Consider the following 26,859-nt stretch of genomic DNA (forward strand, 5'->3'; position numbering starts at 1 on the left):
TATTGCACTAAAGGAAGATTACAAAACTCGTCCATCACATGGACCAAAACAGGCCATTCACCCTCTTGGTGAATGCATAAAACTCTCTCTACATTAGTGGTTCTTCTCCTAAACGAAAAACACCAACATTATTGATTCCTAAGCTATTTATACTAACTAGGATCAGGCCAAAACTTCTGTGCAACCGCTGCACAAGCCTTGGACAGCCAAGTGTCCAAGTAGTTTCCATAACCGCCACTTCCAACTGCCACCTTTTGTGTTGTCACGCTAACTGATGCCACACTTGTTTTGAACGGTTAGGGACACTCTAATAAGGTTATGAACTCATTTCATAACCCTTCCAACTTTTCCCGCACCTTTGGCACGCTTGTGAAGCCAATAACCAACTCCTAACCGTCACTTGAGCCGTATTGCACACTTGCTGTGCCATACTGGATTCTGTCTTGCACCAACGTTCAGATCTCTTGGACATGCATGTTTATCATTCCAAACTCATGCACGGATAATCCTTATGCTTCAAACATCGAGTCCAGCTCCTTAAGCTCACTCTAGTTATTCATGCGTCATATATGTTTCACTTCACCAATTATCTTGACAGCAGCAATGCAACTCTTTAATTACCAAATTGTTTGCATTGTTCAAGCTTTGGCCAGCCTTGAAATAATGCATAGACTAATCCTTAGTCTATTCTACATGCTTGCATCGTCCTTGAGTTTGGGCCAACTCAATTCCACGGACATGCCAACATGCCAACTCGCATGTTGCATGTTGCATCTTGCAACTTTGGCTTTGTCTTGCCTTCTACTTAATGAAGCTTCATTGTGTCGGCCAATAGCTTCATTACTTAGCCAAATGCATTTATAATGTAGCGCCACCCTTTCACTTCATTGGCCCTGCGGGGTTGTGCAATTCTAAGCACTTGACAGTCTACGCAGTGTCGCGCCATCTTGGCTGCACACTGAATTGGCATGCACCTCTGTAACGCGTAATCATTATGCGCCACTTGCATGACCGTAACAAACCTCCCCCACCTAATTCGTTCAACTCCCTCGTTGAACGCAATAAAGTATACTCTTTATACTTGTTCTCTGGCCTTGTACGCTTCTGAGCCTTTCTTAGAAACCAACAAACTTTTCTTGGCCTTTAACCTTTCCAAAACTTCTCTGCCTAGTACTTTATGCCATCACTTAGCTTTACTGCCTTTCCATTGATCCTACTGATCTTGAACTTTGTTGTTGCGTCGCGAACACTTTCAACTCCATCTCAAATCATATATCAACACCCAAGTGCAAACTGAAATGCTCCTTGGCCAATTCCCTGAATTAGGCTTGAACTTCGCTTGAATCATTTGCGGCTAAGTACACGCAAGTAATGATTCCTACCAACTGATCACACTGATCATTACCATAGTCTTATGCCTTCACTTTACGACTTTAGTTGCACCACACAACTTGAAAGAACTTATACAAAACTTGGCCTCATTCTTCAATCATATGCGCCTACGCCAAATCATGTCATGCCTTAAGGTATGCACTCTATAACTTCCTACCGCTCTTGGTATGCTCCACAATCTATAGCCTTTTCTGCACTTTGCCAACATCAGAACTTTTAATATATTTGGTATCCAAATTATGTTGCAAAATTCACCTTCTTGGACTTGCATCATTTGTATGCCAAAGAACCTGCACCTTGTTTTTCTTTGCTTGCATTGTCGCAACATCACGATTGAAATGCATGACTTTGGTATAATCATGACTTAGGATACCCCTGACATCAGACCGTATTTTACGACCAGGCATCCTCTTCACGTGCCTTTGAAACCAGCACTTTAAGCATCACTTGCTCTTTCAAACTGCTACGCTTTATGTGGCGGAAAAACAACATCATGTTCTTCCAAACAATGAGTTACTCTTAACTCATTTACTTGATGGAATTACATCTTCATTCTTGCTGCGTTGTTCCATGCTATCGCTGCCATATGCCATTGCACTTCCACATAACTCTCAACAACAAACTCGATTATGCCACCAACTCTTCTATTTGCTTCTTTCACTTTCATTGTCTTCTATTGCATATTTTGGCTTAATATGCTATGTAGCATCTTCCACGCGAACTAGCTTTACTTTGAACGAAAGAGGCAAGATCTTTCACTTCAAATACCCTCATTCACTACTACCTTACATAAACAGACTTCATTCCAACACCAAGGTCCCCTCGACCCAAACTGAAAGTATACTCAAACTTGAGCAAATACTCGCGCCAACTGATTGCAACTTGTAAGACCTAACAATCCTTGCAATACTGACTTCATCTTCGCTTCTAAGCAACAAAGGAAGCGAGACAACACCTACTGTCCCCAATGTAGAAATTCACTTTTCCACATGCACTCTCCCAACTATCAACGTTCTTATGCAACTCCCATAAAGAAGCACAATATAATTGACACTTAGTTGAATACTCCTTTTAGACGGATGCTATCATTTTGCTTTAGCTTTCATGAAGATTTCTTTAATACTGGCCACATGCCATCTTTATGCATCACCACTACTTTGTCCTTCTTTTCCGCATCCACAATTTGTCCTAACTTGCATCTCCAACCGCATCATGCATCTTGGCCATGCCCAAATCTCAGTTGGCGCATGCAACTGTGGCATACATGATATGTCAATTAGCACCCAAATATTGACACAAACTTGTGCACCTTTGCACAACTTGAACATACTTAACTTGGTAATTCTAAGCATCACCATAGAGCTCAGCAAAGTCATATCACTCAATGACTTCCGCGGATAAACACTTTGGACAATTTTAACAAGGCCATAATCCTTGCAAATAAGGCTCCACTGCCTACGTTCCATGAAGCAAGAATGCCGCATTCTTCTTCAACCTTGAAACTCATTTTTACTGCCCATGTACAACTGGCAACTCTTGTCTTTCTCCTTCTCCAAAATCAGATTTGTAGCAACACTGATTTTTAGTTGACAAGAACATCCTCTTGTGGTTACGATCAAATGCAGGTCTTTCGACACCCTTTTCCAAGCATACAGATCCATTCATGAACCAGGTGCAAACACACTCCTTGTGCGCATCTAGCATCAACGAAGAACTCTTTGCAAACGCAAGACCGTGGTGTATCGATTTTCCTCTAACTTGCACTTATTTCTTCAGCCTTTCAATAAGCTTTATGCTAGATAAGATTTGGCCATCCAATTCTTCTTTTATGGAATCACATTGCCACAAACATTTCTGGTTCGCAACCAGACTTTGCATTACCACCAAGGTATATGCATTCAAGAGAGATAACTATAATCTTCCATCAGCTGGATACGATGAAAACACCTTCAATCTATCGCATAAACATGTTTTCCATCTACTTTTCCACTGCAAAGGACGTCATTATCTTTGCATTCAGGAATTTTCGCAAAATTATCATTACTTCTTGTAATGTACTCGCTACTGATAACACTACGAAAGAATGCATTCCAAATGCATAATCTTCGCATACTTGTGAGAAACATGGACTTTAAACTCCTGAATTGCACCATAGAAGTCAACATACTCCATAGTTTTGTCATGCCATCACTTGAAAACCCGATTTTCAATGACTCTTGCACGTTCGTCTAACACTTTGGGATGGAATTTTGACACCTTTGTCATAAACTTTCATGGCATGCTGCTACTTTAAGCTTCAAGTTCATTCCAATTGATCTTTCCATACAATACCAACTTCTTCTAGTCTCCATACTAGCGATACCCAAACAATTCACCACTGAATTTGACAAACAAATGACATTAACTTGAGTAAAAGAGAGAAAAATCAGCAAACTGTGTCCCCTAACACAACTCTGATATCGGCTGTCACATGCCCATTTAATCGCCTAAAATTTTCATGGGACATGACCGGCAATGATTGTGGTTCAGTGAATCATCTTCACCCACAATCACTCAGCCTTGCATACTTGCATCAACGTACGCATTTGCCTTCACTCTAAAGGGTTTGCACAACGGAAGTCTTTCTTCTTCTTTCTCTCTAACTCTTCATGCCCCCATAAGCATAAGAGGTTCTGCCATGTACTTAACCAATTCTCACACAACATAATGAACACAAAGAATACTGCAACGAACCCATTTTATTGTACTAAAGGAAGATTACAAAACTCGTCCATAACGTGGACCAAAACAGGCCATTCACCCTCTTGGTGAATGCCTAAAACTCTCTCTACATTAGTGGTTCTTCTCCCAAACGAACAACACCAACATTATTGATTCCTAAGCTATTTATACTAACTAGGATCAGGCCAAAACTTCTGTGCAGCCGCTGCACAAGCCTTGGACAGCCAAGTGTCCAAGTAGTTTCCATAACCGCCACTTCCAACTGCCACCTTTTTTGTTGTCACGCCAACTGATGCCACACTTGTTTTGAACGGTTAGGGACACTATACTAAGGTTATGAACTCATTTCATAACCCTTCCAACTTTTCCCGCACCTTTGGCACACTTGTGAAGCCAATAACCAACTCCTACACGTCACTTGAGCCGTATTGCACACTTGCCGTGCCATGCTGGATTCTGTCTTGCACCAACGTTCAGCTCTCTTGGCCCTGCATGTTTATCATTCCAAACTCATGCACGGACAATCCTTATGCTTCAAACATTGAGGCCAGCTCCTTAAGCTCACTCTAGTTATTCATGCGTCATATATGCTTCACTTGGCCAATTAGCTTGACAACAGCAATGCAACTCTTGTATTACCAACTTGTTTGCATTGTTCAAGCTTTGGCCAGCCTTGAACTAATGCATAGAATAATCCTTAGTCTATTCAACATGCTTGCATCGTCCTTGTGTTTGGGCCAACTCAATTCCACAAACATGCCAACATGCCAACTCGCATGTTGCATGTTGCATCTTGCAACTTTGGCTTTGTCTTGTCTTCTACTTAATGAAGCTTCATTGTGTCGGCCAGTAGCTTCATTACAACTTTGGCTTTGTATTTCCTTCTACTTAATGAAGCTTCAATTACAAGCTTCATTTACCCTTGCACTTCATTGGCCCTGCGGGGTTGTGTCATTCTAAGCACTTGACAGTCTACGCAGTGTCGCACCATCCTGGATGCACACTAACTTGGCCTAAAACTGTAACGTGTAATCATTATGCACCACTTGCATGACCGTAACACCTTGGCCCTACCATGCCAAGCCGTCCAAACCCTTGGGCCCACTATGCCAAGCCATCCGCACCATTATTCCTTGGCCTCACTATGCCAAGTCGTCCGCACCATTCTGCCTTGGCCCCACTATGCCAAGCCGTCCGCACAATTCTGCCTTGGCCCCACTATGCCAAGCCACCCGCACCATTCTGCATTGGCCCCACTATGCCAAGCCGCACGCACCATTCTGCGTTACTATACCATGCCGGCCTTCCCTATGCGACTACCAAAACGAAGGCGTGCGACGATCAACGGACACCCTTCAATCCTAGATGCAAATCCTAGCCGTCCAAGATCGCCAGACAATGCATGGTAACCTTTGGCCCAAAACCCTAGTCTTGGCCACGCCAAACTGCGCCAAGGCATGCCATGCCACATGTTCCAATGGCATGCCAACCACCTTGCCGCGCCATACCATGCCGGCCTTCCCTATGCGGCTACCAAAACGAAGGCGTGCGACGATCAACAGCCACCTTTCAATCCTAGATGCAAATCCTAGCCGTCCAAGGTCGCCAGACAACACATGGTAACCTTTGGCCCAAAACCCTAGTTTTGGCCATGCCACATGTGCCAATGACATGCCAACCACCTTGCCACGCCGCGCCGCGCCATACCGACCTTCCCTATGCGGATGCCAAAACGAAGGCCTGCAACGATCAACGTCCACCTTTTCATCTAAGATGCAGATCTTAGCCGTCCAAGGTTACCAGCTAATGCATGGCAACTTTTGGCCCTAGTTTGGTCGCGCCTAAACAAAGCCAAAACCCTAAATTTTGGCCGCGCCTAAACCAGGCCATATTAAAGCCATACCGATCATGATTTCATGCCATTAGCTACCAAATGAAGGGTTGCAATAATTAACGGCTACCTTTCCTCTTAAGATGCAAAACCTCGACCGTCAAAGGTCACCGAGCCGGCAAGTCCCCCAAGCTCGACTTGCCAGACGACAACAACATGGTACATGTTTTCCATGAAAACACTCGAGACATCAACGCATGTCACAAACTGGGGTATGCTCATTGGGTACTGGTTTGGCGGTTTACAGCGTGCGGCGGACACTACGCCCGTTATAAGAAAGTATCATAAGGATGTGGCGGTTAGTAAAAATAGAGAGTAATGGTGAAACGCTTTCTTTTATGGAACATCAATTCCAGGCGATACCGGTTATCACCTCCTCCCATTTACTCACCCATTTTCCATTTCTTAAGAAGACCAGTGTGCGTTTCACTTCGACTTGTATAAATAGGCATTACCTATTTCCACCGAACAACAAGTTCAGGTCAGGAGCATACAACACTCAGAAAACATTTGCTAGCTTTCCGTCTACCAGCTTCCCACTTTCTGATACAAGTCGTAGAAAACAACTACTCTTCCAGAATCAATTAATCTGGTCTCAACACTTTCTTCGCTTCCCTCCCCAAACCAACCCTGCTCCTTCACTTTGTGACCGAAGCAACCCTGGAACGGCCATCTCTTGGTTTAGGCCGGATTTGTACAGATTTATCTATCGAATCTAAAGTACTCCCTTGCAGTACATTGTTTATGGTTTAAACTCATTTCTCACCCACACACCCGAAATTACCAAAATCAGCAGAAATCGTTTTCACCCTCAAACAATTGGCGACCACAGTGGGAGATTGATCTTTCGGTTATAATGTCAATTTTCAATCATCGATCTTATGCTTCGACACAGACTTCAGGACGGCAGAGGCAAACGATCCGCTCAGGGATCAACGACTCAGCTACCAGACGACCCGATACGATCCCCTCAGGGATCGACGACTCAATTACCAGACGACCCGATTACCAGTCATGACACGGCAAGGGGCGACTGGGGACTTCTCAGATGTTAAGAGCAAACGATCCGCCCAGGGATCGACGACTCGATTATCAAGTGACTCAGGAATGACTGGTAATGAGTGCCAAATAATGTATATATTTATCCCTTTTTGTTGGCATTTAACTCATCTTTTGTGCAGTAATTCTACATTTTATCCCATATTCTGTATTTTCATTGTTTTCAAGAATAAATATTTTTCTTACTTAATTTTGCATTTTTAGGTAATAAATAAAGTCTGGATGAGTCGCGAAGCGAAAAAGAGCAGAAAAGTGGTGAAAAGCCGGGAGGAATTACGCAAGGAAGCCGCGAAGAATGGTGCGCATAAGCCCAAAAGACTAGATATGGGCTCAAGAAGGAAGAATTGTGCTTAAAGAAGATATGGGCTTGGCATACCCAAGGCCCAAAACCCTTACCCAAACCCATTTTCTATAACCAAAACCGCCTCCATCTTCAGCCGTCGGATTGGATCCATCTCATCATCCGATGGTCGCTCCTTCATCGCGCATCAAAATCTGAAGATCCTATCAAACACCATAGTGCCTAAATTCCAAGCAATCAGATTAGATTGCAGTTGAATCCTACGGTCGCTCCTATGCCTGTGCATCAAATCCCGATGATTACGCTCAACACTACAACACCTAAGCTAATCTCGCACCGTAGACTTCGTTGTATTTTACATCCTACGGTCTCTACAAGCTGCTTCTTTCTTAGCCGTCCGATCCACCTACCATCTCCATATCCAGCGGCTTCAGCTCGCGGTATACCCATCTTGATACACCCGCCTAACACACTAATACTCGAACCCTATGACCTAGCCAAACAGCTCCCTACCCTAACCCATATCGATCTCTCCTCCCTCTCCTCCCCCACCTCCCTCTGCAGAACCACCATCACCTTCACCACCAACTCCATCACCACCACCACTCCCTGTCGCCACCAAATCACCTTACAAACGCAACCCACCTTCACCACCAACTATCCATGATGATTTTCAATCCCTTCATCAACATCACACGACCTCAGTGAAGTGTGGAATTGGTGAGAGTGATTGCATGTCATCAATCGAGGACAACAAGGTTATGGAGAGGTATAGAAAGAGAATTGGCATCATGGGTTGCGACTATCATGATGGATTAGGTAATTGAGACAACCTAATTTCTATTTTGTGTAATTTGGGGAAGAACAAACCCTAATTTTGGGGGAATTAGGTATTTAGGGAAATTGAAGCTTGTAACTATAAATAGAGAATGGGTGTGGTGTAGAAAGGCATGCTGGACTAGCCAGTGTCCAGAACTATGTTCTGTTAATGTTTTTTTCTCTTCAATTTGTGCTGTTTCATGCACTGCTCCTGTTTAATCATGTATGTGTTCTGTTCAATTTCACTGCATATGTTAAGGTGCTGTCACTTTGATGTTTGTATGTGTTGTTCCTGCTATGAACTCCATTGTGTTATGTTTGTTCTTTGCTGTCACTCCCATACCCCTGTTATGCTATGTTTCTGTAAGCTTGTATCATGTTCTGTATATGTTCTACTTTTAATTTCCTGTTGATGTTTGTGTTCTGTTTAATGTCAATGCACCTGTTATGTGATACATGTTTAGTGGAATGCTAGGTTAGAGCTTTGAAGCATTGATTTGATTGAGCAATGGGAGAAATTAGTGCTCATAGCAAGCTAATTCTCTTCCCATTCCATTTGTATGCTTAGGATGCATTGTTTTGATTGAGCAATGGGAGAAATTAGTGCTCATAGCAAGCTAATTCTCCTCCCATTCCATTTGTATGCCTAGAGCCACTGCTACTACTTGCATTGTTATCACTGTTAGTTTCACCATCTTCCCTGCCCTTGGATTAGGCCTTGGTTCCATTGTTCATTTCTTGTAGTTTCCCTTGCTTTTGTGCTGTCTGTCACCTTCCATTGTTTCCTGTTAACTTCCTTTGTGCCTCATTGCCACTGTTACCTTGGCTTAGTGACACCATTAATTCACTGCCATCTCTTCTTTTCTCCTTGTTCTGCTGCTGCTACTACTTGCATAGCTTGTGCAGCTGCTGTGCAGTACTGCTGCTGCTGCTGCTTTCTTTGCCTTGTCTTCCCCTTGGCCTGCTGCTTTCCTTCCACTGTTGCTGCTGTTGCTGCAGCTGGTTAAGGCCTAAGTCCTACTGCTGCTGCTGCTTCCTCTTCAAAGCTCAAGTTCAGTCCACTAAAGGCTCAGTTCTCAGTTCAAGACCAAGCCCAGGTTTGAACCAAAAATTGAATCCCACTGTCCATTGTTTGTACAAACTGAAGCCCAGTTCATTAAGGCCCATCCACAGTTTAGGTTAAGGCTAAAAGCCCAATTCAGTCAACTGTGGGCTTAATCCAAAAGCCTGAACTCAATTAAAGGCCCAATCCAATTCAGGCTTAATCAAAAGCCTAATTCAAAGACCAACTGAGCCCAAGCTCAGTTCATTTCATTGTTAAAAACAAACCCATTAGACCCAATTTGCCCAAAGCAAATTTAGAGCCCAATAGCAACTAGAACCCAAAATAGCTAAACACTACAAAGCACTCCCAATCTCTGTCGATCGACCCGTACTTGCACGAGCTACAACTGACGACCGTGCACTTGCGGTATTACTGTAGGCCCGCGTTTCTTCGCTTCATTTTTATACACTCTTTGAGGCCTGCCAACTGGGGACTTTCCACAATCGCGGTACTTCCCACAAAACCCGGACTTGCACCTGACTCATTTTTCGTTAACAGATCCAAAAAACCGAGTAAGTCTTGCCTAGACAAAATACGTGGTTTACTATTTCAAGTTTTCACAGGAATAATAAAACCGATAGCCATGTTATGTTTTATCCTATGTCATCTACCGACACGAAACGTTCACGGTTCTATATCTTCCCTGGGATGTTTGTGTCACTTACAATCATAACCAAAAACGGCATCATCCTAAAACAGTCCATCCCGAATAATAATCCAAAACCCTCATAGGTAACACTTGTATATCAACCCAAAAACCCAGAAAATCAAAACCATAAACCATGTGTTTCATTTTCCTTTCAAAAAAAAAAATGAAACATCAGAATTTCAGAAGACAGAAGTGCATTTCAAAGGAAGCCATTCAACGGTGTTTTGCTCTTCTCGAAGAAAGCGTCCTTCGTCATTTGGAGGACCGCCTGTTTCAGCTCCAACTCTTTGGACAACCTTTCGACCTCCGCTTCTTGTTGTTTGACCACGTCCGCAGAAGGACCTTCGATCACCTTGGCCTGCAACTTTTGGATCTCAGGGAAACCCTAACGCCCAGTTCTTCGTGGAATCAGTCACCTACCTGTACGTACCTACTTTGCGTAATAACTATTACCAGTCACTATTCATGAGGTAGCCGACGTTACCACGGTGATATTCGAATATAAGAACAATATTTATACAGATTTATGGAAGGCATACCTATGGCTAGGGTTTGCACCAACACAAGAAAAACAAGAAAAACAAATTAAAAGAGAAACGTTGGAGTTCATACCTGGAATATGCTTTCCTACCTTTTTGCTATCGTGCCATGCCAAGCCAGCGCCCACGCCAGGCCAGCACCCATGCCAATCCAGCATCCACGCCAAGCCAGCGACGTGCCAAGCCAGCGCCCATTTCGAATGATGGTTTTTCAAAAGTGGTTGTAGTTGTAGTGGTAAAACTGGGTCTTTTCAGACTTGTGAAGAAAACAATTTTTTTAGATTTAATTTAAAAAGGAAAATAAATAAAATAATTCAATTTTAGAGAAAATTACCAAGACTAGGATTCCACCATTGACCAAATAAATAATAAACTCTAAATAGTTTTTATGCAATTCTATCTTTAAAATCAATTCTAATATTTTCTTCAAATATGTTTTTGAAGTAATAATTGTAATCAAAAAGTATAAAACATCAAAATTTATTAAAACCCAGCATGCTTCATCAAATTAATTCACAACTATTCAATAAAACTAATATTTCAATTTCAATTCCATGCAAATAATCAAATAATAATATTGCAAATAAATAGTAAAATTAGAATTATACCAATTAATGTGGAACAATGGCTTCCTCTGTCGCCTTGGCTAATGGGTCTAGCTCCTTATCCCAAAAACACACTCACAAGATAAATTCATGGCTAAAATAGGTGTTTTTATTGATGAATATAAGATGAAACAGGAATTTGCAACGCTGTAATGGTGTTACAGCGCCACTGTTACAAAGGGGAAAGGGCTGAAAATCAACGATATAACTCAAGTGTTGTAAAACAACGACACTGGGTTCCACTTTTAAGACTGTTGAAGAACGACTGTCTTAGCTAGTCTGTTCTTCGTCTTCTTCTTCCTCCTCGAGCAGTAGCAGCAGCAGCACTGTAACTCTCTGTAACTCGATTCTCCCTTCTCTGCATACCTCTAAACTCTCTCCTAATGGTTTCTAACCCTTCTTATGACTCGACCCAACCTTTTTATAACTCAACAGGGTCATCAAATCCCGATGAAATCTCCTATTTCTCTTCTCTGCCAGTTACGGGTTTCTATCTTCTTCTCTCTTCTGTACGCGTATGTTATCTATCCCATTGCCACAAAACTCTCTCCTGACTTGAACAAAACTAGATACATGTATATCCAGCGTGAAAGTCTCCCAAAAATTTCTCACAAAATATTTGACAGTGAACAGCAGGACACGTCTCTCTGCCTGGACTTTGATCTCTTCTTCCGTCTTATCCAGCCCAATTGGTTGGGTCTAATTGCTTGCAACAGGCCTGCTATGTCTTCTAGAGTCCATACGTACCAAATACATCCATTGAATCTCCTCAAAACTCGCTCAAATTCCACTTTCAAAACTGTTCTTCGCTGCTGCCATTTTTCCCGCCAGTTTCTGTTTTGAATTTTGAGAAGGAAACTGACCTCCCTCTAATCCAGTTATGGTGTCCCTTTAGCACATGCCCTGAAATGGGGTGCCCCTTATCCAACTTAGGAGTGCCTTTAGCAATTCTTCTGGGATGTTTTCCGCACTTTTTCGTGGTTCCTCCGAGCTATTTTTGGGGTACTTCCGGTACACTTCTGGGGAGCTTCAGGTATTCTATCTACAGAGGTCCAAATGCCACATTTTTAGCCAATTTTGCCGCAAAACCTTATTCTTCTAAAAACACCTACAAATAAATAAAATAACCAAATAAGTATAGAATCGAGCACTACCACTATATACAATTGAGATATATTAGACACATAAATGCGTCTATCAAATACCCCCAAACTTATTACTTGCTAGTCCCGAGCAAATCAAATAGAAAATAAAATCCTAACTCACTGTCGCAGGCATCGTCGATTGCATTTAGCGTATGCAATAAGCCTTTAAACCCCTAGGTGGCCCTAGTGGCTGAGTTATAGTCTCGGGAGGGCTTACAAGAGATATACCCACAAAAACTGTACTCCATACCTTAGCTATCTACGTAGAACCTTGGAAGGCACTAAAGAATCTCCTTGGTTGGCATACTTATTGACTACAGTAAGAAGTACCCTGATGCGAAATTCCAATTGTTGTACACGAGTTTGCACTCAAGCATACTAAAATTCATATAAAGTGACAGAGCTCTACTAAGATAGTCGCACTATGGACATCAATATCCGGAGTAAAAACTAATCACATGGATAGATCAAGAAGATGGATATAGAAAAACATAGATGGTTTTGATGTTTACTAAGTGAACGGTGTTTCTCATATCTGTCTGAAGGCCTCTGCCAAGATGAACCTAACCTAAATGACTGAGATACTAGTCTGACTAATATCAACACACTGGCATATACAAGGGTACCAGTGGTCGATAACCTAACTCTAGGTCAACAGAACTGGCATATACAAGGGTACCAGTGGTCGACTTTATTAAATTTATTCCTTTTGGTCAAATGGTCTGGTCTCAATTTCTTTTCTTTTTTTTTTTCTTATTTTTATAACTTTTTTTTCTTTTTTTTTTATAACTTTTTTTTTTTTCAATTTTTTTTCATAGTATCTTAATCACTCTAATTCACCCTAGCATTGGTAACAACTTGAATCGTGAGCCCCACCAAATCACTTAGAAACATATTTAAACAGAAAACAACATCAAAAAAGAAGTGAAAAGGACTCAACGAGATATGGTTAAACTATCATGTTATTCCTAACAACTGAGCTCTGTGCTTTTATGAATAAACTCTTTAGATGTTGCCATCTAATCAGATTGGTTCCTCAACTCCTACAACCAAAATGCTTCCATCCACTTAGATTAGTTAGTGCAATCCTCAATAGGCATAAATTTCTAGGTTCTGGATTTTATTTATTCATACTGCAACTAAAAAGTTTCTCCCATACCCCCAAACTTAAATCTAACATTGTCCTCAATGTTCTAAAGATAAAATTAAAAGCATGAACAAGGAGAAACTGTTACCATTTGAAGCAAAAGAGTTAAGGAAAGATATTACCGTGTTGCATGAGATTGGGTTACCTCCCAAGAAGTGCTAAGTTTAAAGTCTTCAGCCAGACATGGAAAGGATTAGTCAACTCGAACCGTATAACAGTAGCCGAATAACTGTGGGTCTTAAAACCAAAAGAGCTGACAAAAGGAAACTGCAGTGAACCAAGAAAATGACAAGAATAGCATGCCCTTACCTAGTTTCCTGATATATATCTAATTGCGGTTCAGGTTCAGGTTCTATGAAAGGGTCTAAATAGAATTTTCTGGATGCTTTTCATAGGTGGGATCCGAATCATTAGGTCCTAGAGTCTGGAAAAACTCAAATTGATCTTAGAAGCGCACAATAACCTAAATAACTGAGGATCCTCTAAGTCAATATATTGACTTACATAATTGACCCAATGAGTAGTTAAGCAAATGTGTCGATTCTAATTTCCTAAAGCATTTAGGTTTAGTCACAACTTAATATTCGACACATTTGGAATATAACGTTCCCACTTGGAAGAAAACTATTTGGTGGGAAAACAAAGTCAATCTGGGTATCATAGCCTGGGAAAACCACATCAACCATAGGATGGGTTTCTAACGACTGAACATTTTTCAGGACATCATTAGGTTCGGGAAACCTAGTATGAAGATAATCTTGTAAGATGGTTGAGGCATGGATATCACGTCCTATGTGAGGGGACTTTCTGAGAGTTAAAGGTAAAGCACTAGGAAAGTGATAATCACCCCCAAACTTAGAGTTTTCAGTGTCTCTAGATAGACTAGTTACAATCTCCCTAATTTCTAGATCATCAGATTCTTGGAAGTTGTCAATTGATTCTTCTAAGTTTTTATCAGGTAGTGCATCTTTACTCATCTCTACGGGTCTATGTTCTTCATTTAAGATTATTTTTTCTAAGTCGCTAGACTCTAAAACAACATTTTCAGAATAAACCCGTTCCTCTAAACCACTATCGGCTTCGTAATCAAAAGGAAATACTACATCGTCTAAAACGATGGTATTCCTAATCAAATACTCGTCCTCTTGAATAGGTGAATAATAATAAAAATTATTTGGATTTGAAGTAGAAATAATATAATCACTATAAAGCTCAATTGGATTACTAGATTCCTGATCACTATGCCTACATCTTTCAGATTCTTCATCACTACTATCCTCATCATCATAACAGTGCGAAGATGATTGAACCTTATCTAAATAAGTAGTGTTACCAATTATAACCTCGTTATCTTGATTATGTGAAAAACTATCTTCATTCTCAAGGGTATTATTGGATACACTATATTGTCAATTCAAGTTATTTTGAGCAATACTTTCGTTCGTCTCTAACTCAAGTCTACGTGTCGACTCAGCTATCCTCTCAAGGGTCTCTTCCAAAGAAAGTTCCTTTAGTGTAGGATCTAAGTTTTGAGTTAATCTATTGAGGATATCTTCTACAGATTCAGTTGTTGTTGCAGTTCTTTCGTCCATAACTACGTTATTCACCTCATCTAATTTATACGTCGATTCAGCTAACTGACGTGATGACTCAGCTAAATTCCTAAGAGTCTCTTCTAGAGAAGGAATAGGAACTGAAGAATCATAATGAGGACTATTTTTCAATAGTTTGATTGTATCCTATAGAGACGAAGAACTAGTACTATAATCTTGTTGCTCGTATGACTGATGCACGTGTGGATAGTAATTGGGCTCACCATGGTACGACCCATAACCTTCAAAAGGTTGGCGTTTCCAACCATTATTCACACTATGGTCATAATAATTTCCATATTGTTCAGTTGGATAATTATATTCATTCTGATGGCTATTATAATACCAGTTTGACATTTTAACTGCAAGGGAATTCTAAACAAGCACAAGAGAAGGCTGACCCGACCACGACAAGCCTATTTTATTTAGCAAACAAAAAGCATGATGGCTCCCTTAGATTGTTTCTAGACTAGCTTCTATCTCTCGAAGGGGAATTCGTTACAGTTTGAGCAAACCCCTCTGGAATCAATCCGAGTCAAAGTAAGTTGAATTGAGGCGAGGGAAGCTCAGTGGAGCTTTGATACCCAAGGCCTCACCGCTATCACAAGGCGGCGCAGTCACGTATTCAACTCACAGAAACCATTATGAACTTCGAGGTTTTCTTAAGAAAGTAACCAATATCCTTCGAAATTTTTTCGTAATAAGCGCGTTACCCTATCGGTCTCGTTCTAGTCAAGTTTTAAGCTTGGCTTCGCGTTAGGTTTCGTTTTCCTAAGGCGGGCAAGAAGGAAACGGTGATGAAATCCGAGTCCTTATCTTGATTTGGACAGGCCTTGCCCTTTACTAGGAAATTAAAAACAGTCCAAATTCGTCCTCAATCAATGAATCACCTTAAGGAATACAATAACTCGCTTACAGGAGATTCGCGAGTGTTTCGATGAACTTACCTCCCGTACTAGACGGGGGATGAACCATTGAAGTCGACTCGGGCCACGACTCCTATGTCATGTACGAACCCGAGGGGCCGAGATGATATCGTAATCGCCGTCCTTCCCTGCACACAGTTTATATAATTTTTTTTTAATAATACCCTTCCGTAGGGTTAAAAAAAATAAAAAAAAATGTCCAAAAATCCAGAATAAAATCCAAATAAAAAGTCCAAAAATTACAAAAATTGTGAAAAATAAAGCCTATTTACAAATTCTAAAAAAAATAAATAAAAGCTATATACAAAAAAAAAATAATAATAAAAATTAAATCCTAAAAAAAAATTATGTCTTTTTTTTTCTTCTCTTTTAGCTTTTAGCTTGTAGCTTTAAGCTTTTTGTTCCCAAGTCCTTAGTATTCCACTTCGAACCTGTAAATCAAAGACACAAAAAAAAACGTAAAAAGGAACAAATAAAAATAATAATAAAAATAAATAAATCTAAAAAAAAATGCTACCTAAACACAAATCCGCGTCGGCGGCGCCAAAAATTTGATGGTTTTTCAAAAGTGGTTGTAGTTGTAGTGGTAAAACTGGGTCTTTTCAGACTTGTGAAGAAAACAATTTTTTTAGATTTAATTTAAAAAGGAAAATAAATAAAATAATTCAATTTTAGAGAAAATTACCAAGACTAAGATTCCACCATTGACCAAATAAATATTAAACTCTAAATAGTTTTTATGCAATTCTATCTTTAAAATCAATTCTAATATTTGCCTCAAATATGTTTTTGAAGTAATAATTGTAATCAAAAAGTATAAAACATCAAAATTTATTAAAACCCAGCATGCTTCATCAAATTAATTCACAACTATTCAATAAAAACTAATATTTCAATTTCAATTCCATGCAAATAATCAAATAATAATATTGCAAATAAATAGTAAAATTAGAATTATACCAATTAATGTGGAACAATGGCTTCCTCCGTCGCCTTGGCTAATGGGTTTAGCTCCTCATCCCAAAAACACACTCACAAGATAAATTCATGGATAAAATAAGTGTTTTTATTGATGAATATAAGATGAAACAGGAATTTGCAACGCTGTAATGGTGTTACAGCGCCACTGTTACAAAGGGGAAAGGGCTGAAAATCAACGATATAACTCAAGTGTTGTAAAACAACGACACTGGGTTCCACTTTTAAGACTGTTGAAGAACGACTGTCTTAGCTAGTCTGTTCTTCGTCTTCTTTTTCCTCCTCGAGCAGCAGCACTGTAACTCTCTGTAACTCGATTCTCCCTTCTCTGCAGACCTCTAAACTCTCTCCTAATGGTTTCTAACCCTTCTTATGACTCGACCCAACCTTTTTATAACTCAACAGGGTCATCAAATCCCGATGAAATCTCATATTTCTCTTCTCTGCCAGTTACGGGTTTTTATCTTCTTCTCTCTTCTGTACGCGTCTGTTATCTATCCCATTGCCACAAAACTCTCTCCTGACTTGAACAAAACTAGATACATGTATATCCAGCGTGAAAGTCTCCCAAAAATTTCTCACAAAATATTTGACAGTGAACAGCAGGACACGTCTCTCTGCCTGGACTTTGATCTCTTCTTCCGTCTTATCCAACCCAATTGGTTGGGTCTAATTTCTTGCAACAGGCCTGCTATGTCATCTAGAGTCCATACGTACCAAATACATCCATTGAATCTCCTCAAAACTCGCTCAAATTCCACTTTCAAAACTGTTCTTCGCTGCTGTCATTTTTCCCGCCAGTTTCTGTTTTGAATTTTGAGAAGGAAACTGACCTCCCTCTAATCCAGTTATGGTGTCCCTTTAGCACATGCCCTGAAATGGGGTGCCCCTTATCCAACTTAGGAGTGCCTTTAGCAATTCTTCTGGGATGTTTTCCGCACTTTTTCGTGGTTCCTCTGAGCTATTTTTGGGGTACTTCCGGTACACTTCTGGGGAGCTTCCGGTATGCTATCTACAGAGGTCCAAATGCCATATTTTTAGCCAATTTTGCCGCAAAACCTTATTCTTCTAAAAACACCTACAAATAAATAAAATAACCAAATAAGTATAGAATCGAGAACTAACACTATATACAATTGAGATATATTAGACACATAAATGCGTCTATCAACCAGCAGCTTGCATCCTTCCAGCGTTGCTCTTGAACGCTCAGTGGAAGGGAACCAGCAATCCAATTTCATCACACGTAAAGATCAAGAACGACTTCTTCAAAATCGAGGCAAGGATATCAGCAATCCCCCTGAGTTCACAAAGACTCTCTTCCTGTCAGAAGATGCATGATTCTGGGGACTTCGCCCACAAAATCATGCAGTCTATGATGAAACATTTATGAGAGATTCTATATTTTACCAAGGCGCAACGTCAAGACATATTTGCATCCCTCAACAGCGCTACGTCAGGAAAGCATCTATTTCCAGCCAGGAAGCCTTTCTCAAACCCCTACTTCTCTTGGAAAACACGATAGATAGAACTGGAGACCCGTAACCACTGTTCGCTTGAAGGTTGTCCAGTTTGACAACACACTGATTGACGCAGCCTCTCCGCTTCAACGTCCTCCAGCAGCGGTTCCGCTTCAACGTTCGCTTCAACAGCCGCTCCGCTTTAACGTTCGCTCCAGCAGCCGCTCCGCTTCAGCATTCTCTCCATAAGCTGCTCCAGGATCCAAAACCGAAGCTTCAGCGTCTGGCTTCTTAAGTTTCAACATCCTCTCCAAGATCCGAAGTCGCTTCAACGCCACTCCTTCCTGCAAAGGGTCGTACCACCACGCTCCCCATGTCAAGGACCATGATCGCAACCAGCCAATCTTCGTAGTCGTAACCGCCTTTTAATCCATCCAGCCAAAACTCATGATCATGGACAGTTTGATCGCTTACACGTCCAGCCAATCCTTTTACTTCCATGCATGCCCATACAATTCCAGCCAACCTACTTTGTTATCACGACAATGTAGTCTCTTCTGATTACATCTGCTACCAAGAACTGTTGCCACTCATTTGTTGACACCATCCAGAGCTTCACCGCAGCAACAATCGCTACAAAGATGAAAACATGTAAACCATACTTGGGGACTGAGAATATACAAGAAATCCCTTCACTGTCAAAGCTCAGAAGACACAGTCAACCAAAAGGCCATAACCACAACAAGGTCATCTAATCTTCAAGGGTGCAACGCAATAATATCATCACCTCTCTGTCTAGAAGACGCCTTCAACACTTTGCGAGGCCGCGGAGGATCCCAAGCCTGCTTAGAGGAAAACAACTTCAGAAACTAAATAAAAATGTGACTGGGGACTGCTCATCGCACTCGGCGACCATCAAAACTCATGAGATAACTCGAGAGACGTGGCTGAAACATTTTCTTGAAGAAATATAGGAAGCCATGATAAACAACATAACTCTCTCACTTCTACCTCTTTACTATCCAGAATATTTCGTCCATGTGATATTTTGAGCATCACAGCGTCCCATCCTAAAGAATACAATAAGCTTGTATCAAACCCCGCGAACGTGGAGTCAAGAGATGCAATGAAAGTGGGCTACACATGGGGACTACCAGCATGGGATGTTTTCACTCCCCTTAACCAGGTTATTTCTGATTTCAACATCATCACTATCGAAGTTTTACGAGCCACGGGAATTTCTCAACATGAAGCCGTACATGTGCATCGAAGACTCCAAAAGCACGCCACAAAGATATATTCACATATTCGGCCCTGCCATCAGATCTAATAGAAATATAACTGGGGACTGCTCACCGCGTCCCATTCCACACGATAGTCCAAGATTCAGAAGATGGTTCGAAGGATGTCTTTTGGAAAAAAGTCCTTGAAGACTTGATAGCAGCACGTCGGTAACGAAACGTCTCCCAACTCATCTATTTCATCCAGTGGATCCAGAAGTTTTCGATCATGCAAGCATTCACAACACATTATCATCGCGATCAGAAGGTCCAGGCACTGAACAACCTAAAGTCGAGGATGGACCGACAACGCAACCACGGTCTCCAAGATTATCCCTGACATGATCGTTTCCGAGCATATATTTCATCCATCCGTCCCAAGAATGCGATGTAATTTGGAAAATTTTGGAATCCACTGGAGAGACACTGCAGACGAAAGCACGAATTCAGACGAATAAAGTTTACAAAACAGAAGAGGGTCAATACCTCTTTTCATACGGATGGAGTTTCTAGAGTTTGCACAGAATAAAGTTTACTTCTTGCTCCATGAACGGGAGTAGAGTACTCGACGCGACTATGCTACCCCGGGCCCGCAACATCCCTCCTGAATTCTTCCTGAGTTTCACTGTCGGGACGTTTTCACCTCCTAAATGAGGTCAAAACCTAAATATTCCCGCGTAAGGAGATAAGAAATTCTTTCCCGGTCAGACGGAGGGGCGGACCGTCAAAATACGAGTTCATACGAGAATTCTACAACGATTTTAGTAAGGGGCGCTAATTAGGGTTTCGGCATGCCAAACCCTAATTTAGACAAAGTTGTCAGGCGCCATCACTACCATTTGATAACCGAAGTTCCAGCGTCATCACCGTCATTTGGTAGATGAATTTGTGAAACCAGTTTACACCATTCTGCAGACTGAAGACAGTTTCTCCCATTCCAAGCCGACCAACGCCTGCGGCTCCCATTCCAAGCCGACCAACGCATGCGGCTCCCACTCCAAGCCGACCAACGCCTGAGGCTCATATTCCAATCCTACCAACGCCGGAGGCTCCCATCCCAAGCCAAGCTGATAATATACATCTCTTCACTTCACGGTCTAGCCAGCAACACCACAAGCAGAATCTATGCAAGACCGCCAACACGAGAATCATGAACTCTCCTTACCTATCGAAAAAGGTTAGCCGGGTATTCTTGACCATCTTTTCACGACTTTTTATTTCGATTTTATCCTCGCCTGTCACCATCTTATGCTTACCTCGCAACAATGCTCTTGTTCCGAGCTAAGCAGGGGACTTAATGTTGATGGTGGTTTTTAGCTTAGGGTTAAAATCATAAAACTGCACATCTGACATGATGTCACTACGACCACTAGCGCATTTATTGAGTCAATCATCATGCCTACGTAAGAATTACCAGGGTACCTTCTTTTTATATACATGTGTCATATTCCACGACAGAACCCTTAGCATTGTCCGACATCATCTATACCAAACCCTAATTCTCATGCTACCATGCCAATGGCAAACCATGCCATCCACATCTCCGCGCCAAGGCATGCCAACCATGCCAGACGCACCACCGTGCCAACGGCAAACCATGTCAGCCACATCTCCTCGCCAAGGCATGCCGACCATGCCAGCCGCACCACTGTGCCAACGGAAAACCATGCCCGCCACATCTCCGCGCCAAGGCATGCCAAACATGCCAGCCGCACCACTGTGCCAATGGAAAACCATGCCAGCCACATCTCCGCGCCATGGCATGCCGACCATGCCAGCCGCACCACTGTGCCAATGGCAAACCATGCCATCCACATCTCCGCGCCAAGGCATTCCAACCATGCCAGCCGCACCACTGTGCCAATGGCGAACCATGCCATCCACATCTTCGCGCCAAGGCATTTCGACTATGCCACCCGCACCATTGTGCCAATGGAAAACCATGCCAGGCACATCATCGTGCCAAGGCACGCTAACCATGCCAGCCTCACCACTGTGCCAATGGCAAACCATGCCATCCACATCACCGCGCCAAGGCATGCCAACCATGCCATCCGCACCACTGTGCCAATGGCCAACCATGCCAGCCGCACGACTGTTCCAATGGCAAACCATGCCAGCCACATCTCGCGCCAAGGAATGCCAACCATGCCAGCCGCATCACTGTTCCAATGGAAAACCATGCTAGCCACATCACCGCGCCAAGGCATGCCAGCCATGCTAGCCGCACCATGCGCCAATGGCATGCCAAACCCTTGGCCCTAGCCATGATGGCCGCACCATGTGCCAATGGCATGCCAGACCCTTGGCCCCACCATGCCAAGCCAACCGCAATTTGCCTTGGCCCTAGCCATGCTGGTCGTACCATGCGCCAATGGCATGCCAAACCCTTGGCCCTAGCCATGCTGGCCGCACCATGCGCCAATGGCATGCCAAACCCTTGGCCCCACCATGCCAAGCCAACCGCTCCTTGCCTTGGCCCTACCATGCCAAGCCGTCCAAACCATTGGGCCCACTATGCCAAGCCGTACGCACCATTCTGCCTTGGCCCCAGTATGCCAAGCCGTCCGCACCATTCTGTCTTGGCCCTACTATGCCAAGCCGCCCGCACCATTCTTCCTTGGCCCCACTATGCCAAGCCGTCCACACCATTCTGCCTTACTATACTATGCCGGCCTTCTCTATGAGGCTACTAAAACGAAGGCGTGCGACGATCAACGACCACCCTTTAATCCTAGATGCAAATCCTAGCCTTCCAAGGTCGCCAGACAACGCATGGTAACCTTTGGCCCAAAACCCTAGTTTTGGCCACGCCAAACCGCGCCAAAACATGCCATGCCACATGTGCCAATGGAATGCCAACCACCTTGCCGCGCCATACCATGCCATCCTTCCCTATGCGGCTACCAAAACGAAGGAGTGCGACGATTAATGGCCACCCTTCAATCCTAGATGCAAATCCTAGCCGTCCAAGGTCGCCAGACAAAGCATGGTAACCTTTGGCCCAAAACCCTAGTTTTGGCCACGCCAAACCTTTCCAAGGCATGCCATGCCACATGTGCCAATGGCATTCCAACCACCTTGTCGCGCAACGCCACACCGGCTTTCCCTATGCGGATGCAAAAACGAAGGCCTACAACGATCAACAACCACCTTTTCATCTAAGATGCAGATCTTAGCCGTCCAAGGTTACCAGCTAACGCATGGCAACTTTTGGCCCTAGTTTGGTCGCGCCTAAACAAAGCCAAAACCCTAACTTTTGGACGCGCCTAAACAGGTCATATTAAAGCCATACCGAGCATGCTTTCATGCCACTGGCTACCAAACGAAGGGTTGCAATAATCAATGGCTACCTTTCCTCTTAAGATGCAAAATCTCGATCGTCGAAGGTCACCGAGCCGACAAGTCTCCCAAGCTCGACTTTCCAAACGACAACAACAACATGCTACATGTTTCCCATGAAAACACTCGAGACATCAACGCATGTCAGAAACTGGGGGATTCTCATTGGGTATTGGTTTGGCGGTCTACAGCGTGCGGCGTACACTACGCCCGTTATAAGAAAGTATCATAAGGATGAGGTGGTTAGTAAATAGATGGAGTAATGGTGAAACGCTTTCTTTTATGGAACATCAATTCCAGGCGTTACCGATTACCACCTCCTCCAATTTACTCACCCGTTTTCCATTTCTTAATGAGACCAGAGTACGTTTCACTTCGACTTGTATAAATAGGCATTACCTATTTCCACCGAACAACAAGTTCAGGTCAGGAGCATACAACACTCAGAAAACATTTGCTAGCTTTTCATCTGTCAGCTTCCCACTTTCTGATACAAGTCGTAGAAAATAACTACTCTTCCGGAATCAACTATTCTGGTCTCAACACTTTCTTCGATTCCCTCCCCAAACCAACCCTGCTCCTTCACTTTGTGACCGAAGCAAGTACCGAACGGCCATCTCTTGGTTTAGGCCGTATTTGTACAGATTGATCTCTCGAATCTAAAGTACTCCCTTGCAGTACATTGTTTAGGGTTTAAACTCGTTTCTCACCCACACACCCGAAATTACCAAAATCAGCAGAAATCGTTTTCACCCTCAAACAGTACCCGTTCGCATATTGGAGAACCCAAACTTAGTCCGGACACTTAGGTACGTGTACCCGTATGCATAATTGAGTAGGTTATGTTCTAAAATCGGTTTCTTCATGAACTAATACATTTATATAATAAGGAATGCAATCTTTTGCAAACCGTGGCTATAATGTCATCAATTGATTCGAGTGAATAAAAATCGATTTTGCTTCAATTGTGTCTTGTATACTTCTATGAGAATATAAACAATTGAACAACTCTAGAACTAGTTTCATTTGAGTCATTTGAACTAGTTATGGTTAAGATGAACAAGGTCGATATGAAAGTGTTCATATGGCCAACTTCGGTTAACTATTGTTGAGCCAATAAGGTGTACACATTTAGGTACGGTTACTCATATCTATATGAAGTCACTTTTCATTTGTGTGTAACAAGCTAAGTTCGATCTAACGGATGAAAGATATTAGCTTGAGTCTAATCAGGTTTTCATCTAATGGTGAATATTGAATTCTTCGTTACCAAGGTAATATTGATTGCAAACCCTGATTTGAAGACTATATAAGGGATAAATCTAGCAACTGGGAAACCTAATCCTCACACCTCTTATGTGATACTAGTTGAGACTAGAGTTGATTCTCCTTTAACCTTAGGTTTTTCCAAAACCCAGTAGGTTAACGACTTAAAGACTTCATTCGGATTGTGAAGCCAGACTCAACTATTTTATTTGTAGTTGCGTGTTCTGATCTTGTTGTTTTCTATTGTGTTGAGTACTATCTTCTCTAATATTTGCTCGAGATTTAATCTCCGATAGGCAAGATAAAAAGTAGTCACAAACATCTTCGTCGCATCGCTGGTGATTCCACAATATTTTGTTTCGGTACCATACGATTATGATGATTGTGAGATGATTGATATTAATAGGCTGTTCTTCGGGAATATAAGCCCGGTGTATAAATTGGTTCTTGTTCACCTTGATTTATCAAAACACGAAAAAAAACTCATAGGTATATCTGTGGGAGACAGATTTATCTATTCGATAGACTATTCTGTGTGAGACACATTGGTTTATCAAGTCTTCGAGTTTGGGTCGTAACAACTCTTAGTTGTGGGTGAGATCAGCTAAGGAATCAAGTGCGCAGAATCCAGCGTGGTTCTAGAGGCGTAAGGAACGTGACTGTACCTTGATCAGTGTGAGATTGGTTAGGCCTGCAACTACATTCCAGTGCGAAGTTAACTTGGAGTAGGCTAGTGTCTGTAGCGGCTTAATACAGTGTGGTGTTCAAATTTGGACTAGGTCCCGGGGTTTTTCTGCATTTGCGGTTTCCTCGTTAACAAAACTTCTGGTTTCTATTTTTTTTCTTTTCCGCATTATATATACTATATAATTGAAATATTACAGGTTGTGCGTAAGCTCAATCATTGTGTGCATCCGACCTTTGGGTTGTTGATTAAATTGATCGACAATTGGATATTTGTTTGTGATACCGTCCAAGTTATTTCTTATATTCAATCGGGCTCGCAAATTCCTATTTATTTGATTGCAGATTGAATTGAGAAATAAGAGATATAACTCTTTGATATACTTTTCTTAAGATTGATTCTGACTGTCTAGTTGATTCTCTTGAAAGTATATTGGAGTTAGTCCATACAGATTGTTAAGCGAAATATTAGGTGTGGTTGTTAGACCCCCGCTTTATCAATTGGTATCAGAGTAGGCAAACACGTTTAAGACCTCATCATTCTGTGTTTGTAGCAATCTGACTCTATTGAAAAAAGTGTTATCTCTATAAACGTACCGCCAGTCTTTGATGGCTCGAATTACTTATGATGGAAAATTACTATGCGTGCCTTTCTTCCAGCGTTTGATTTTCAATCATGGGTTTATGTTGTTGCTAGAGCACTGCTCGGTCGAACTCGGCAGCGTTTTTATCTCAAACTTTATGTCAAGTTTAGTTGCCAAAACTATGAGTCTTGATTTCTAGTTTACTTATAGATAAGTCTCGGATTAGGATATAAAGTGTAATTGTGCATTAGACTTCAAGGAATTCATCGATCAAAGACGAAGAACTACTAAGGGGAGCTTGTGGAACTTCATCAAAAAATGGTATATGGATACTTGAACTCATCTATCATTCAAAAGTCTATCTACTCTATCTCCTATTTGAGACAAAAATCGTAAAAATATATAGACTTCATTTATACACATTTGATATTTCGACTTGAGTTTAACTCGCTTACATATTTCTCGAAATATGTGTTGGTAAGCTTTCGCTTTAACCAAGTTCATCTTATATTCTTGACGAGAGTCAAAAGATGATCATGTGAAAATCTCCTTGTAACATCTTACATGATTTGTGTGAGAAGTCATTTGATGTATACTCGGAATGTTTCATGTTAATCATTCGATCACTTGAAAATTTCTTCGAAGCTTATAGTTTGTGTGAGACGGCTATTGTCGTCTCCTAAGAATGTTTCAATGATTGAAATGGGAGTTTAGAACACTTAACCATTATTGGATTTAAGCATAGTATGCGTACTTTCATATGTGTTGGTCCAAGACCGGAATGTAGTATGCATACTCGTATGCGTACTGGCGAGGTCAGGTAAAGTCCGGGAGCTAGGTATGCGTACATGTATGCGTACTGGCGAAGTCAGTTGAAGTCCGGGTACTATCGTATGAGTACCTGTACGCGTACTGGATTCAACTGAAATTTGGAAGTGTACGAAACTTTGCGTACCCGTTTGCATACTGGCGAACACAGTCCAAGTACGGCTACTTAGATATGCATACCTGTTTGCATACTTGAGTAGGTTATTTTCTAAAATCGGTTTCTTCATGATCCAATATATTTATATAATAAGGAATGCAATCTTTTGCAAACCGTGGCTATAATGTTCATGAATTGATTCTAGTGAATCAAAATAGATTTTGCTTCAATTGTGTCTTGTATACTTCTATGAGAATATAAACAATTGACCAACTCTAGAAATAGTTTCATTTGAGTCATTTGAACTAGTTATGGTTAAGATGAATAAGGTTGATATGAAAGTGTTCATATGACTAACTTCGGTCAACTATTGTTCAGCCAACAAAGGTGTACACGTTTTGATACGGTTACTCATGTCTAAATGAAGTCACTTTTCATTTGTGGATAAC

Source organism: Papaver somniferum, chromosome 5 (genome assembly GCF_003573695.1).
Source record: "Papaver somniferum cultivar HN1 chromosome 5, ASM357369v1, whole genome shotgun sequence".
Classification (NCBI taxonomy): Eukaryota; Viridiplantae; Streptophyta; class Magnoliopsida; order Ranunculales; family Papaveraceae; genus Papaver; species Papaver somniferum.